The following is a 12,086-nucleotide window of genomic DNA, read 5'->3' as shown; positions in this document are numbered from 1 at the left end:
ATATATATATATATATATATATATATATATATATATATATATATATATATATATATATATATATATATATATATATATATATATATATATATATATATATATATATATATATATTTTTTTTTTATGTAGGAAGGATACTGGCCAAGGGCAACAAAAATCTAATAAAAAAAAATGCCCACTGAAATTCCAGTCCCATAAAAGTCTCAAAGCAGTGGTCAAAAATTGGTGGATAAGTGTCTTGAAATATCCCTCTTGAAGGAATTCAAGTCATAGGAAGGTGGAAATACAGAAGCAGGCAGGGAGTTCCAGAGTTTACCAGAGAAAGGGATGAATGATTGAGAATACTTTTTAACTCTTGCGTTAGAGAGGTGGACAGAATAGGGGTGAGAGAAAGAAGAAAGTCTTGTGCAGCGAGGCCGCGGAAGGAGGGGAGGCATGCAGTTAGCAAGATCAGAAGAGCAGTTAGCATGAAAATAGCGGTAGAAGACAGCTAGATATGCAACATTACGGCGGTGGAAGAGAGCCTGAAGACATTCAGTTAGAGGAGAGGAGTTGATGAGACAAAAAGCTTTTGATTCCACCCTGTCTAGAAGAGCAGTATGGGTGGAACCCCCCCAGACATGTGAAGCATACTCCATACATGGAGGGATAAGGCCCTTGTACAGAATTAGCAGCTGGGGGGGTGAGAAAAACTGGCGGAGACGTCTCAGAACACCTAACTTCATAGAAGCTGTTTTAGTTAGATATGAGATGTGTAGTTTCCAGTTCAGATTATAAGTAAAGGAAAGACCGAGGATGTTCAGTGTAGAAGAGGGGGACAGTTGAGTGTCATTGAAGAAGAGGGGATAGTTGTCTGGAAGGTTGTGTCGAGTTGATAGATGGAGGAATTAAGTTTTTGAGGCATTTAACAATACCAAGTTTGCTCTGCCCCAATCAGAAATTTTTGAAATATCAGAAGTTAGGCGTTCTGTGGCATCCCTGCGTGATATGTTTACCTCCTGAAGGGTTGGACGGACATCTATGAAAAGATGTGGAAAAGTGCAGGGTGGTATCATCAGCGTAGGAGTGGATAGCACAAGAAGTTTGGTTTAGAAGATCATTAATGAATAATAAGAAGAGAGTGGGTGACAGGACAGAACCCTGAGGAACACCACTGTTAATAGAATTAGGAGAAGAACAGTGACCATCTACCACAGCAGCAATAGAACGGTTAGAAAGGAAACTACAGAGAAAAGGATAGAAACCGTAGGAGGGTAGTTTGGAAATCAAAGCTTTGTGCCAGACTCTATCAAAAGCTTTTGATATGTCCAAGGTAACAGCAAAAGTTTCACCAAAATCCCTAAAAGAGGATGACCAAGATTCAGTAAGGAAAGCCAGAAGATCACCAGTAGAGCGGCCTTGACGGAACCCATACTGGCGATCAGATAGAAGGTTGTGAAGTGATAGATGTTTAAGAATCTTCCTGTTGAGGATAGATTCAAAAACTTTAGATAAGCAGGAAATTAAAGCAATAGGACGGTAGTTTGAGGGATTAGAGCGGTCACCCTTTTTAGGAACAGGTTGAATGTAGGCAAACTTCCAGCAAGAAGGAAAGGTAGATGTTGAAAGACAGAGCTGAAAGAATTTGACTAGGCAAGGTGCAAGCACGGAGGCACAGTTTCGGAGCACAATAGGAGGGACCCCATCAGGTCCATAAACCTTCCGAGGTTTTAGGCCAGCAAGGGCATGGAAAACATCATTGCGAAGAATTTTAATAGGTGGCATGAAGTAGTCAGAGGGTGGAGGAGAGGGAGGAACAAGCCCAGAATCATCCAAGGTTGAGTTTTTAGCAAAGGTCTGAGCAAAGAGTTCAGCTTTAGAAATAGATGTGATAGCAGTGGTGCCATCTGGTTGAAATAGAGGAGGGAAAGAAGAAAAAGCAAAGTTATTGGAGATATTTTTGGCTAGATGCCAGAAATCACGAGGGGAGCTAGATCTTGAAAGGTTTTGACATTTTCTATTAATGAAGGAGTTTTTGGCTAGTTGGAGAACAGACTTGGCATGGTTCCGGGCAGAAATATAAAGTGCATGAGATTCTGGTGATGGAAGGCTTAAGTACCCTTTGTGGGCCACCTCTCTATCATGTATAGCACGAGAACAAGCTGTGTTAAACCAAGGTTTAGAAGGTTTAGGACGAGAAAAAGAGTGAGGAATGTATGCCTCCATGCCAGACACTATCACCTTTGTTATGCGCTTGGCACACAAAGACGGGTCTCTGACACGGAAGCAGTAGTCATTCCAAGGAAAATCAGCATAATACCTCCTCAGGTCCCCCCAACAAGCAGAGACAAAAAACCAGAGGCATTTTCGCTTAGGGGGATCCTGAGGAGGGATTGGAGTGATAGGACAAGATAAAGATATGAGATTGTGATCGGAGGAGCCCAACGGAGAAGAAAGGGTGACAGCATAAGCAAAAGGATTAGAGGTCAGGAAAAGGTCAAGAATGTTGGGCGTATCTCAAAAACGGTCAGGAATACGAGTAGGGTGTTGCACCAATTGCTCTAGGTCATGGAGGATAGCAAAGTTGTAGGCTAGTTCACCAGGATGGTCAGTGAAGGGAGAGGAAAGCCAAAGCTGGTGGTGAACATTGAAGTCTCCAAAAATGGAGATCTCTGCAAAAGGGAAGAGGGTCAGAATGTGCTCCATATGTAAGTTAAGTAGTCAAAGAATATATATATATATATATATATATATATATATATATATATATATATATATATATATATATATATATATATATATATATATATATATATATATATATATATATATATATATATATATATATATATATATATATATATATATATATATATATATATATATATATATATATATATATATATATATATATTAGTATACTCTTGATTATCAATATTCTCATTTCACCATCTCTTCATGCACCAAACCATATTTCAGTATACTCATAGTTATCAAGATACTCAATTCATTATTGCTTCATGCATCAATCTATATTCTCAATATACTCATTTCACTAGATTTTCAAGCACCAGTTGACATTCTCAATATATTAATTTTACATAATATATTCATTTCACCATATCTTCATTCATCATTGTTTATTTTTTATACACTCACAATTTCCAGTATGTTCATCTCACTATTTCTTTATGCATCACTCCATATTTTCGATCATTCTTTTATATATATATATATATATATATATATATATATATATATATATATATATATATATATATATATATATATATATATATATATATATATATATATCATGCAATAGTGTATACTTTCTTTCAATTATATGAAAAATCTCTCCATCATATTTCATTATTTAAGGTCATCAACACATGATAACCCTGCTATAATATCATTTTTTTTTTTTTTTTTCCGGGAATGTACTTCACCTTGATGTCAGCTTGTGCCATCAGTGTCATTTTGATATACTACACTGTGCGTCTAGCTGTAGACAGTACCCACTACAGGAGGCTCAGGTTTCTTGAAAACAACTTGTTTCCCAACACGTAATTCTGTTTATTGAAATCGTTATTAATAGCAAGGAAGGAGAGGGCTTTCTCAGTGGTGCACTTGTCTATTTCAGTACTATGCACTTGCATTATCTCTTATTCTGATTTCAATTTATGAAACATCACGAATTTTGTAAAGCATCATTATACTAGTACGTGATATACGACTCTGACCAATGTCTTAATTTATCAAGATGCCCTTCCATAATCTTCGTAATCCTCCTCAAGTCATTATCGCCGAATTTGCAGTGTATTTGGAGTGTGAGCTACAGAAGTTGCAAAACAGTTGTTCCAGCGCCCCACTCTTAACTATTCTAACATAAACAATTCTCGCCATTTACTGGCGGCTAATTTTCACACTGCGAATTCAGACTTACGTTACCTTTTAAGACTTCTTCAACCTTATCTCTTTATTTTTTTTTTAAATCTACTCCTCTCCTTGCGATATCATTTAATATGTTTTACCACATATCATTGTACTTTGCAAGAAAACAGATCAGCATGCTATCGTCTTTTAATACAGACACTTGTTGTTAACTACTTTTTGTGAATATACAATCATGATTCCGTATTATTAACATGTATTTACCTTTCCATACTATTTTTGTTGTTACCATATGCTTAAATTCTTCTATTTACTCACTTTGTTTACAAATAATTGATCTAATTGTTATTGATCTCATAGCACCAGCAGAAGCTGCAGTGATAACCTGATCTATCTGCTTATCAGACTCGCATTTCGTCACTGAGAGAGTCCCGTGAGTCAGAGTCTAACCAACAGTCCTTCTGTTGCATGAGCTACCACCGTTCCAACCGTGTTACCTGATTCGATGACCTCTCCCAGTACTTTACAGGGACCTCAGTATCCTAATTCTTCCCTTTATGTTTCTTAACACATAGCTGAGAGTTTCGTTAATGCTTCACTGAAAAATTTCCTTTGTCTTCACCTCTAACATTTCCTTTTATTTCCATTCGCATTATCAACTCAGTTTAGTTATGGCTTTTTTAGGCCTGGAAATCACACATATGCTTCCACGGTAATTTTTATATACCTTTAATTTATTCATATCAAGTACTCACATCAGCTGTGAGGACAGCTCCTTTTTTTTTACCGTTTTCATTTATTTTTTTGTATTTATCTATTTTTATTTATTTATTTATTTTTTATTTTTTTATGATGATCATACAAACATGCATCACCCTTTAGAATTTCTCAACATTTTTTGAGTCACTCGCTTCTGTATCAAAGCTACTACTTATATATTGTTATTTTTTTTTTTCGGCTCGTATGTTTCCTCCATTAAAGTTATCGTCTTGCTTCTCTTCACTTGTTTCTCTCTGTAAATTTCTGCTTAATAAATCCTCTCCATTACGTCTCTTAACAACTAAATTTTCTCGTATCAAAAAGACTCTGCCATTTGTAGAATTAACTGTTTACGGCTCAATCTTATCCTCACCATCTTCTGTATAAATCTCTAGCACCTGCGTTCCCTGTCCCAGCTGAATCTATAAGTAACTTGTAGAATTTAGAATGCTGCAAGTATAGGATGTGGCAAATGTGACATGAGAGTTGTAATGATTTGTTGCAATGGATGTTATAATTACTTGTTGTTGAGTCGCATGCTAGATTTGGTCTACCGTCTAGAAGTCAACAATATTCTTTTTTTTTTTTTTTATACCAGCTACTATGACAGCACCTATGACATGCTGTAGTTTTTTTATGTTTTTTGCCATGTATGTTTCCCTGCTTCACCAATGTACGCCGCTGGTGAAACAAGTACGTAACTGAAGACCATAAAAAGAGGCCATAATTTCTTTATCTCATAAGCAATATAATCCTTTGTACATATTACATTTATTTATTGATTTTCTTTTTTTATCAGAGCAAGACGGTTTAAGCAGTAAAATAATCATGAAATGTGTGGGAGCGAGAACTTGTATGACGTCAATTTGCGAGCAACACAGACGCAGAATGTATAACTTAACTGATTTTTATTATATATATATACATACATACATACATATATATATATATATATATATATATATATATATATATATATATATATATATATATATATATATATATATATATATATATATATATATATATATATATATATATATATATATATATATATATATATATATATATATATATATATATATATATATATATATATATATATATATATATATATATATATATATATATATATATATATATATATATTTCTGTTGTGACCAAAACTCCTTTTTTATTATTTCAGTATTTCACCAAATTTAGCAGGCGACTCAACAACAAGTAATTATAACATCCATTGCAACAAATCATTACAACTCTCGTGTCACATTTGCCACATCCTATACTTGCAAAATTCTAAATTTTTGCAATAACAGTATGACAATATCTCTCTCTGCAGTGTCAATCTATGCAATACTATCTTTGCAACATTATCCTTTGCAATATAAAATCCCAATGCTGCCACCAGTGTCGTGCTTATACATTGCACGATCTTGCTGCTTCCCTAATCTATGAAACTGGCTTTTGTGTTTTCTAGGAAACGCTTATTTTTTAATTTAATTTTTTTTATTTTTACTTAATTTGTATTATATACATATATTTTCACTCAGGTAATCATATACTATTTCTGAAAACAACGATAAACTACAAAAAATTGTTTTGTCTCTCTTAAAAATAAAATTCCATTAAACATTTCAAACACTTCATATTACAGTTCTAATTCAAATCACTTCACATATTTAATTATCAATGACAAATCACACCCTACACAAACCTCGCAGCTAACATTCAATGAGGAACACATCCTACACCTACTCAATCCGTCTTTGTCAATATATAACACAACCATTTTATTCTGACTGCATAACGACTGTCTGGCTCTCCTTATAGGTACTGTGACTGGAGGAGGTAGGAGGCACCTGCCGAAACGATAATTACTCCCAATAAGGTCTAAGGTGCTGAATCGGAAGGGTGCTGTGAACTTATCATTAAACCCCAGCTGTGACCTCTCTGAACGTTATCCTTTGTTTCACAACACAAGGGGGCAGTCACAGTCTGCTCTCTAAAGACAACTCTCTTCCTCCACACAAAACTACAAGCACCTAATAACACACACCCTTTACTCAAAATTTCAAAATTATCATGGCGACTCCTACACCAGCCTCAGAGTCCTCATCTAGGGAGGGAAACATAAATGTCTTCAGCTCAGACTGTCCTTCTGACAACGACCCTAAGAGATTTGACACACCCCCTCAACTTTTTTTCACTAACTTCTGCAACATTGGCGGTCTAAGATCTAATTGTCAATCTGTAGAAAATCACGTCTCCTCTTCTAAACCTCTTATTGATTTACTCACTGAAACTCAGGTGTCTGAGGCAACGGACAATATCCCCTTTTCTGTTCCTTTGTACATTCTCTATCTTCATTTTTAATCCATACCTGGATGTTGCGCTTACGTGCGCAACGACTTAACCTGCTCTCGTGTCCATGCTCCTGAATGTTCCGAGTTTTACACCATCTGGCTACGACTACAGAATCACTCTCAAACTAAATTTATCTGTACTGTATACCTCTCACCTAACTCCTTTGACTGTAAGAGATTCTTTGATTACTTAACTTTCAAAGTGGAGAAAATTCTGACTCTCTTCCCTTTTGTAGAGATGTCCATTCTTTGAGACTTCAATGTTCACCACCAGCTTTGGGTTTCATCTCCCTTCACTGACCATCCTGGTGAACTAGCCTTGACTTTGCTATCCTCAAATACCTAGAGCAATTGGTGCTACAACCTACTCATATTCCTAAGTGTCTTGGAGATAAGGCCAACATTCTTGACCTTTTACTGACCTCTAATCCTTTTGTTTATGCTGTCACACTCTTTTCTCCGTTAGGCTCCTCCTATCACAATCTCATTTATGTGTCTTGTCCTACCTATCCAGTTCCTCCTCAGGATCCCCTTAAGCGAAGGACCTGAGGATGTATTTTGCTAATTTTCCTTGGAATGACAACTGCTTCCATGTTAGACACCTTTCTTTGCATGCCGAGCGCATAACAGAGGTGACAGTGTCTGGCATGGAGGCGTACATTCTTCAGTCTTTTTCTTGAACTAAACCTTCAAAACCTTGATTTAATACAGATTGTTCTCGTGCTATACATGATGGAGAGGTGGCTCACAAAAGGTACTTAAGCCTTCCATCACCAGAATCTCATCCACTTTATATTTCTGGCCGGAGCCATACCAAGTCTGTTCTGCAACTACCCAAAAACTCCTTCACTAACAGAAAGTGTCAAAATCTTTCAAGATCTAACTTCTCTCGTGACTTCTGGCATCTAGCCAAAAATATCTCCAATAACTTTGCTTCTTTTTTTTTTCAGTCAGATGGCACCACTGCTATCACATCTATCTCTAAAGCTGAACTCTTAGCTCAAACCTTTCCTAAAAACTCTACCTTGGACGATTTAGTGGTTGTTCCTACCTCTCTTCCACCCTCTGACGACTTCACGATACCAATTAAAATTCTTCACAATGATGTTCTTCATGCCCTCGATGGCGTAAACCCTCGGAAGGCTTATGGACCTGATGGGGTCCTCCCTATTGTTCTCCGAAAATGTGCCTCTGTTCTTGCGCCTTTCCTAGTCAAACTCAACTTTGTCAACATCTACCTTTCCTTCTTGCTGGAAGTTTGCCTATATTAAGCCTGTTCCTAAAAATGGTGACCTTTCTAACCCCTTAAATTTCCTGCCTATGTATTTTTTTTTTAATCTAACCTCAATGGGAAGATTCTTAAACATCTATCACTTCACAACCTTCTATCTGATCGCCAGTATGGGTTCCGTCATGGCCGCTCTACTAGTGATCTTCTGGCTTTCCTTACTGAATCTTCGTCATTCTCTTTTAGAGATTTTGGTGAAACTTTTGCTGTTGTCTTGGATATATCAAAAGAATTTGATAGAGTCTGGCATAAAGCTTTCATTTCCAAACTACCCTCCTACGACTTCTATCAATTTCTCTGTAACTTCATCTTAAGTTTCCTCTCTGACCGTTCTATTGCCGCTGTGGTAGACGGTTACTGTTTTTCTCCTAAATCTATTAACAGTGGTGTTTTTCAGGGTTCTGTCTTGTCACCCACTCTCTTCTAATCATTCATCAGTGACCTTCTAAACCTGTCCACTCCTACGCTGATGATTCCACCCTGCACTTTTCCACGTCTTTTCATAGATGTCGAACATCTCAGGAAGTAAACATTTCACGCAAGGAAGCCACAGAACGCTTGACTTCTGATCTTTCTAAAATTTCTGATTGGGGCAAAGCAAAATTGGTATCCTCAAAAAGTCAATTCCTCCATCTATCAACTCGACTCAAACTTCCAGACAACTATCCCCTCCTCTTCAGTGACACTCACTTGTTCCTCTCTCTCTCTCTTTCTCTCTCTCTCTCTCTCTCTCTCTCTCTCTCTCTCTCTCTCTCTCTCTCTCTCTCTCTCTCTCTCTCTCTCTCTCTCTCTCTCTCTCTCTCTCTCTCTCTCTCTCTCTCTCTCTCTCTCTCTCTCTCTCTCTCTCTCTCTCTCTCTCTCTCTCTCTCTCTCTCTCTCTTCTCTCTCTCTCTCTCTCTCTCTCTCTCTCTCTCTCTCTCTCTCTCTTCTCTCCTCTCTCTCTCTCTCTCTCTCATCGCCACAGTGTTGCATCTCTAGCTGTCTTCTACCGCTATTTTCATGTTAACTTGTCTTCTGATCTTGCTAACTGCATGCCATGCCTCTTTCCTCTCTATACCACTCCAAAATACTCTTTTTGTTGCATCTCATTCTTCCATTCATTCAATCCCACATGCTTCACCACTCTATCTCACTTCCACTTTATCTCATTCTATTCTAAACCCGTCCCATTCCTGACAATCATATTCCAGTCACTCTCAACATGTCTCCCCCTCAAACCACTAAAAAAGCCCAACTAGTTTTCTCTTTTTCTTTTCAACATTTTACATTTCTACCATTCACATTGTTCATTTATGTATGTGATCCGTCCACAGGCGTGGGGCTTGATACAGAAACCAGTCAGAGGATAGGGGCACTTTGAAGGCGAAGCACAAGTGGTAAGCAATTTCAAAGGTAAATAGTCAATTAGTAGTATTACTTAGTTATGTGAGCCAATGTCCATAACTTTGTGTGTGTTCGTGCGTGCGTGCGTCCGTGCGTAATAATAGTAGTAATAGTAATAATACTATTGTTACGAAGGCATATCGAGTGATCTCTGAAGCCCTGGGGTCATGAGGAGGCCCGTGTGAGTGTAATAATAATAATAATAATAATAATAATAATAATAATAATAATAATAATAATAATAATAATAATAATAAACGGATTATAATTTAGGCAGTTAACAAACTGACAATGTACAGTGTGTGTGCGTGTGTGTGTGTGTGTGTGTGTGTGTGTGTTTGTGTGTGTGGAATAATACAGTAATTGTTGTACGGTACCGTCTTATTGTAGTTCTATGAGTGTGTGAAGGAGAAATTGAGTTGGTTACTTGGGAGTAAAGTTCGAGGTGCGAGTGCCTGTCGCTTGTGCCTGCCTGTGTGTGTAGTGACTGTTTTGCACGGGAACTTTTGCCTTTGCCGTATGATACATGGACACACGGAAAGGAGTGTTTCCCTCTCTCTGCTCTGTGTGATTGTTCTGAGAGTGACTGGGTGAAGCAGCGCTGCAGCAGCCGTGCCCAGCTGCCCGGGTGAAGTCCTCCTCCCCGACGCTCGTGTTTCCCATCTTGCAGCGTGTGAGGCGCCCCATGCCTGCTGTGAGGGTTCGTTTCAATATACGAGTAATTTGTTTTTTTTTTCCTGTAAGCGCGTCTTTGCTCATTGCAAACATTTCCCTATGGCAGATAGTGAGAGAGTCCCAGTGTGTACCAGCCTTGTGTTTGTGCGTCTTTTATTGCTTTGTTGAGGCTTGCAGTACGTGTTTGCATTGCCTTCACGTGTAGTCAGGTGAAGAATCTTGCTGTACTTACAAGGCTTGTGTTTCTGCAGCAGAGATTTCAGGAAGTCTATGTTTTTCGCTCTATTGTTAAAATTTTATAAGATTTGTTATATCAATAATAAAGAATTGATAAGGGAATCTTTATTTTCACTTGTTTACTGTGGTGAAATTGTTTATCAACACGATTTTTTTTTTCCAGGATGGATATAAACCAGCCTCCAGCCATTCAGCCTCCAGCCACTCAGCCAGCCAGCCAGCCTCTATCCAGTCAGCTAGCCAGCCAGCCACCCTCGAGCCAACCAGCCAGCCATCAACCCAGCAAGCCACCTATCCAGCCTCAAGTGTCACGTAGCCTCACGTAACATGAAGACACTGTTTGGAATTGCTGTTGGGGAAAGTAGCTGGAGCAGAGATGCGTATGCTTGTTTGATGTGTGTGTGTGTGTGTGTGTGTGTGTGTGTGTGTGTGTGTGTGTGTGTGTGTGTGTGTGTGTGTGTGTGTGTGTGTGTGTGTGTGTGTGTGTGTGTGTGAGTGACTCGCTCTCTTCATGTTTGTCACACCTCCGAGGATCACACACTTGTTCAGCGATGACACGCATTTTGTTGTCTGAAGTGTTAAAACATAACTAATGATTCATACAGCTGATAAGTAACTTGCTGGTGAAATATAAGCTCTTTCATTGTGAACACAGATTCCACGTGACTGCCGCGTAAGGAGACGAGTCTGGTACGCACGCCCACGCCCACCGCTCTCCTCCCTGCCGCCTGACCGGCGCAGGAACGAGCCACTCAGCCCCTCTTGCCGGCTCCCACAGGCATCATCATTATTAAGACTCGGAATATTTTTGTATTCGTGGCATAAAAGACCATGTTTTTTTTTTTTTTGTACTTAAGCTCAATAAATGACTAAGATTGCTTGTAATTCGCAAGTATTTATTTTATCTAATTCCTTCTAAGACAGCGCCATCAAAATGTGACTGATTGTAAAATCATTGCACAAGATGTACAGAGTCGGTGAGGTGAGAGAGGAGTGTGTTGAAAGACAATGGAAATATAAATGAAATAAAAAAAAAATGATAAGTAAATATATTAAAAGAAATAGGAACAGAGAAAACTAAAATTTTCATTTTTACTTTGTCATAATTAAACGAACAAATATAAAAGCACAAAACAAAAAAAAATAAGATACATAGGTAGATTTAAGCAATCTTCAATAAACTTAATGAGACACACACAGCGATAAATGCCAAGAAATCCACGGAATCTGAAGATAAGGGACCAAAGGGAAAAGGGATAAGGGAAAAAAAATGATATGGTGATGAATAAGTAAATAAACGTAACAGACGAAGTAATGAGGAGATGTAACAGAATAATGTGTATTAAACAAGATAAATACATGAATATCACACAGGGAATAACGAATGACTTCATACAAGGGAAATAAACAACAAAACAGATAAACAGAATAACAGGGTGCACATATAGAATAAGATGAATAGATGAATAACACACAGGAAATAATGAATAACTTCATACAAGGATAGA

General features: G+C 37.7%; 1 long non-coding RNA gene across 1 annotated transcript in view; it reads left to right on the top strand.

The window, feature by feature from the left end:
* LOC135108578 (uncharacterized) overlaps positions 1-11,430 on the top strand; it is a 63,200-nt gene extending 51,770 nt beyond the window's left edge. The window contains exons 4-6 of the long non-coding RNA XR_010272354.1: positions 9,597-9,659; positions 10,742-10,900; positions 11,234-11,430. This is a non-coding gene — a long non-coding RNA (uncharacterized LOC135108578). The remainder of the gene's footprint in view (positions 1-9,596; positions 9,660-10,741; positions 10,901-11,233) is intronic.
* Positions 11,431-12,086: the final 656 nt, after the last annotated feature.

The sequence above is a fragment of the Scylla paramamosain genome, chromosome 17 (genome assembly GCF_035594125.1).
Source record: "Scylla paramamosain isolate STU-SP2022 chromosome 17, ASM3559412v1, whole genome shotgun sequence".
In the NCBI taxonomy this organism is placed as follows: domain Eukaryota; kingdom Metazoa; phylum Arthropoda; class Malacostraca; order Decapoda; family Portunidae; genus Scylla; species Scylla paramamosain.
Note: the sequence above shows the minus strand (reverse complement) of the source record. Positions and strands in the feature narration are given on the sequence as shown.